Source organism: Amphibalanus amphitrite, unplaced genomic scaffold, assembly GCF_019059575.1.
Source record: "Amphibalanus amphitrite isolate SeventyFive unplaced genomic scaffold, NRLGWU_Aamphi_draft 001305F_arrow, whole genome shotgun sequence".
In the NCBI taxonomy this organism is placed as follows: Eukaryota; Metazoa; Arthropoda; class Thecostraca; order Balanomorpha; family Balanidae; genus Amphibalanus; species Amphibalanus amphitrite.
The window spans coordinates 174,286-180,285 of NW_024882798.1; positions in this window are offsets into that span (position 1 = coordinate 174,286).

Here is a 6,000-nt window from a genome sequence, read left to right on the forward strand (position 1 = left end):
AAGATGACTGAGGTTATGAGGCTTCCGGGGCTCATGATAGTCAGCGCGGCGACTAAACCAGAGATCAGAAGGACATCTATCACTTAAAATACTGAGCGCTGGTGACCTTGCAAAGGTGGAACTACAAAGAAGCCAGACTGTATCAAATTATAGACAGAGGGCTGTTGTTGCTCACGAGGCGGGCAACCTCCGCAGCTCTTCCTCCGTTTCATCGAGTGCGGATTACCCTACGTGACTGTCCTCAGAAAGCAGTCGGGCTGTTTACCAGTGCAGCCGGACTGTACTCGGCCTCACGACTGACCAGGCTGTCCCAAGACTCCAGAGCTGACCCCAGTGTTTCCGGACCGCAGGATTGACCAGACTGATTACAGACGGGTCAGACTGGACCGAACTGCTCGTACCAAGCTGTGGGGGTGACCTGACTAGTCCCGGACTGACCGGACTGAGTGAGACTGACTGGACTGCTTGACCCGGACTGAGTGAACACGGTCAGTGACCGAGCCGCCACTCACCGATGTCGTGTCGGGTGCCGGCCGCCGGGTCGTCGCAATCTGTCGACACCTTCTGGTAGCCGGACGTCCGTCTGAAGAGAGAGGGAGAGTCGCGTCAGACGGGTGGAGGGAGACGGCATGGCAGGGAACCTGGAGACTCCAGAGTGGAAACGGTGAGATGCAATAAGGACGGAGTGCAAAACACAGCAAACACAGAAATCGGGTAGAAAAGAGACAGCGTGGCATTGAGCGGCATACTGAGCGGAATCAAATGGTTTGAATAGAAATGTGACGCTAAAACTCTAATTTCACAAAAAAAAAGATTCAATTTACAAATGACGTGATATGTTCGACTTCGGGCACGTGTGCTGAGCTACCGAAGTGCATGAGCATTGAGCAATGAGCAGACCGCCGAAGGTCGAATGACGCACATAGCAGACTACGGCCCTGCCATCTGCGTTTCACTGTCACCGCCTCGAAGACCAATGGCCGTAGCTGCCATCTCCATTTCGTGTCGCGAGACCATTTGGCCGCGGCCGTCTCTCAGGCTTCCGATACATGTCACATAATACATCCAATACCGCCGCCTGACACTATCGTTAGTGCGCTAAGACGGCCATCATTTAGTGAGCAAAAGCCAATCGATGCCCGCCGGCGGCGCGCGTCAATAAAAGCGGCCGGCTCGGGCCGGGCTCCGGCCGTCAGCAGCCGTCACACACATCCGGCTGCCGCCGCCGGGAGCCGGCAACTGGCGCCCATTGATCATGGTCGGCGGGTATTTGAGGCAGCCGGTTCACAGCAGGAACGTCTAGGGAGGAGGGAGGTTGGACAGTGTAACGGAGCTATATATCAGCCTGGGCTCTACTAGCATTTTGTCCGACAGCGATATAGAAATGTTTGGAAATAAGTAATACATCTTGTTCATGGCAATAAGCAGCTAAGAGCACGTCTTGATGTATTCTGCCCTCCCGCAAAATTCGCCTGAAACCGAATGTTATACATGACGCAAGGCACCAACAAGAACTAGTAATATTCCCAGCAACAATTCGTCCTCATAAATGTCCCAATTCAATAGAAGGTGAGCAACTGATCACAAATCCCCACCATGAAGACTGAGGAGCCACATGTTCATAGAATATTATGCAAGATCGCTTGGAAAAGTCGCAGGACCAATAGTCAGTTCTTTCATTATTATGTTGCTCGTGTTTTATCGGGTTCGATGGTCCAGCAAGTACATTACATCCCTTCAAATAAGTACATAGTGCGTCAATTCAAATCACCTTCAATATTGGGCACCAGCAAGCCGTGTTTCCTATTCGGTGTCACGATCAGGCACAAATTAGCCACCGCCAACACACTTACCAAACATCAATCATTGATCAGCAGCCGCTAACTTCTGGCCAGACACCTCAGACACCACTTTCCGCCACACGTGGCGATGCCCGCGCCACCTACATATTCCCCCATTCCTCCCAGACCGCCCTGCCATTCCTGTCACCTCCACTCCCGTCCACCCCACACACAAACCCCACGCTGTGTCTGTTCTGGAGCCGCCGGACCCCGCCGTCCCTGGGGACCCAGAGGGGCCCCCTGTCCCTTTCCTTGGCCAGCCGCTGTCCCCATGTCCCTCTCCAGCACCTGGGGACCCAGAAGGGACGCACTAGCCGGCCGGCCGCCGTCCACTGTCTCTTCCACACACCCCGCGCTGACCCCCTGTCCCTCCCACACACCCCTCTCCTTACCTGGGTACCCAGACGGGCCGCACCGGCCGGCCACCGTCCCCTGTCCTCCCACACACCCTGCGCTGTCCCCCTGTCTCTCTCCGTACCTGGGAACCCAGACGGGCCGCGCCAGCCGGCCGCCGTCCACTGTCTCTCCCACACACCCTGCGCTGTCCCCGTCCCTCCCTGACACCCTCTCCGTACCTGGGGACCCACATGGGCCGGGCCGGCCGGCCGCTGACCCCCTGTCCTTCTCAACACCCCGCGCTGCCCCTGTCCCTCTGCCGTACCTGGGAACCCAGACGGGCCGCGCCGGCCGGCCGCCGTCCTCCTCGGGCGGCGAGCTGCGCTGCGGCAGGGTGCGGGTCCGCCGGATAGCCTGTCGGATGTCCTGGATGGCCGCCTGCACCGTGTCGGAGGGCGGCGGGCTGGCCGGACCCCGGTGCCGGCCCGCCCCCTGGTGGCCGCCAGGCGGCGTCGGCGAGCGGCCCGAGCCAGAGGATGGCGGCGGAGGTGGCGGTGGAGGTGGTGAGCCGGGCGCCGGCGGAGGGGGAGGCGGCGGCGTGGAGGTGCCTGCCGGAGAGAGGGCACGACAAGTCTTAAACAGAGCAAGGAGTGATGAAAACAGAACACACAAGCAAATGCTATGACAAAGATGCAATATAATTATTGAAAGTGTCGATATAACGAAGTTCATCACATCAATGAGATGGAATACAAGGTGTAAATGATTATAGTTCGTTTTTCTTAAGTTTGCCCCTCACTGTAAACGTTTTTGAACACAGCACGAGAATTGCTAGCTGAATTACTTAGAAAACTGGTTGGCGCACATTGATTTGACCAGATTGACAGACGATCAATTTGATCAAATTTATTTACTATTTCACAGACTCGTATCTCGTATTTGCCAATACCTACAGCCCCACAGGGATAGACGACTTCTCAGGAATTATGTCTGAACTAATAAGTAAATTGCACGGCGCTTAACATAACGTTAAATCGTCGGTGTTCAAAGCTTATTTTGAGAATATTATTCATATCTACAATACAATGTGCGCCAACCAGTTTTCTCAGTAATTCAGCTAGCAATTCTCGTGCTGTGTTCAAAAAGACGTTTACAGTGAGGGGCAAACTTAAGAAAAACGAACTATATCAAATATCTTTAAAGACCAGCAAAACAATCAAGAAACGAGGTTCCGCTATAAAAACAAAGTTATTTCTTCTAGCATAAGTTTTATGCAACACTTATGTGCTCGAACACATGCGAACTATTACAACTTCCTTCGCGCTTTTCAAAGTAGCGAACAATACGCCGTGAGACCCGCCCCTGCAACCTATCTTTGGCAGAGCGTCGACAAGCAATGCACATAGCTTATGGAGCAGAATAACTAAGTTTGCAAATTACTGGCCTACCAGAAAACATCCCTCCCGGCGTTATTCCACGGAACAGCAGAGCAAACAATTCCGCGCACCGGCGCACACTGGGCCGGGGGCCCGGAAAAGTGCTAGAAATTATCTGTGACTGAGTTGTTGATCTCAGTGACAAGCAAACATGCTAAAAACGAAGTGGGGCTGCTTAACCCTCGCCGGACCTATTGTCGGACCTCCACACCCCCTCGGCCGGCCGAGGGGGAGGGTTGGTACGACCCCTTTTCGCCGTTTCGCCCCTAATGGAGCTAGAGCCTCGCGGAAAAAACAAGCGTGTGCGCCGTTTCAAGACGGAACGATTGATACCCGATTTTAAGGTCCCAGGTCAACCGGTAACCTCTGAGGTGAAGTCAAAAAGCCCAAGGTAGGGTTTGGTTTTTGGTAAATAATTTCGCAAAAAATGACCGCAGAGCAGCGATTTTGGCACCATCGTGTTCGCCTGGCTCAGGCGCGTCGAATGGTATACTTTTTGTCCGGGTGAGGTCAATTTAAGGTGTTGACCTCGAGTCAAGGTCAGGTCAGAGCCCATCAGGCCACGAACTTAATCGAAGGAAGTCGTATTGCATATCATTCGATTCGGGAGGTCTTTCCGAGTCCATTGGTGGCCTTCCTGAGTCGCTGGCTCAATTTGATCATGAGTTATTGACGAGAAACTCCTATGACCGTAGTGACGTCATAAATGACGTCTCGGAAGGTCAAAAATGCAAAAGTAAAGCATCGGATCTTGCAAGGAGTGCATGGAATCACGATTACGTGTGGTTGAGATAGTTTGAGATCATTCCATGCGCAAAAACAACAGTTTCCTTATTTCCCCATTTACTTTTAATGGTGAGGTCACGTGACCTCGAAGAGTAGCAGGCATTAGCAAAAATTGCGAGTAGGGTATGACAGAAAGATGATTAGTGGTTTGTATGGTATGGTCATTTTTAGCGGCTCAAAATAACATTTCTCAAAAAGTCTAACTAAAGAGCAAGTTGTTGTTGATTATCACTGGCTTGTGTTTGGGGGTTAATAATGACTGAATTTTTGAGTTAAGCCCAAAATTTTTGACAGGATTGTGTGCGTTGATCAATTCTGAGCTCAGGGACATATATTTTATTCAGATTATACGCGTTTGTTTTTCACAACTCCCAGCGCTTTAAAGAGCGCCGGGCCTTCAGTAGAGCGGCGAGGTGACAATTGCCCCTACATCATGTGGTTTACTGGCGCATATCTCGAAAAGTAGCAGGGAAAAGCAGCAAAGCACCAATATGGAACGAAAGATGAGTTATCAGAGGCTAGTATCAAATGTTCATTTTTAGCCGCTCGAAATCACATTTTTATAAAAGTCTAATTAAAAAAATTAGATATGATTTTTAATTACGTCTTGCAGCTGCTTGCAAAAAGCTAGCTTATCTTGCAGAAAAGCGATGCAATATGTGAGAATGATGTTGGCACAGTGAACAACAGTGCCCTGAACTACATAGTCTGACAGGAAAATTTCGTTCAAAACGACGATTGGTCAGCTAATAAACTACCGCTAAAGATCATCATGAAAATCGGTAAATGTGGTGGCCACTAGGGAGTCTAAATTGTCTTGTGTTTGTTGACAACTGACGACCTCAATTTTGACCTTAGGGAAAAACTGGCATCGGAATCGTATTCTTCGATCAATTTGGGATTAAATCTAACTTACTATTCGAACAGAATCCGTCTGTCTGTGAGTGTGTGTGTGTCCGCCACGCCGTGTAGTGGGTTCAATTTGTTACGGCTTCAGGGCAGACGGTACGACGTAGGGGGTTGAAATTTGCACGCCTTCTAGGTGACAGAGTGGGTCAGCGCCTTTTCTAGGTTTCGGCTCGCTGGGGTGCACGGTTGGCACGTGGCGGGCGCTGGAAGAACGCCAATGAAATTTTGATCGGTTCATATATCTTCTTTGAGAGCCGGGGTCGACAAACTTTGTGAGCTAAATGCATGCCGATCGGTGGCGAGTGCCTCGCATTGGCGGATCGGCAAGTTATTAATTTGAATGAAAAGTGGCGAAAAAATGTGTTAATTTTCGTTCGATGGAAACAGTTTGTGATACGAGTATACAATTGCACCGCGTTTGCCGCAATGCGCCACAATTATCTCAGGGCGTCATTTTTGCCGCAAATTGCACAGTTTTGTCAAATATGGTCCGATATGGGTGCAATTTGGTGCCAAGATGCATGCTCAATCGCCGGGTGAAAATGCGCCGCGTTTGCCGCAATGCACCACATTTGTCATAAAGCGCCATTTCCGGCAAAATCGAGTAAGGGTAATGGAATGGCACGAATAGGGGCAGGGCTGGGAACACTTTAAGTCTGGTATTTTAGTACTGATTGGATCCAATTATTCTG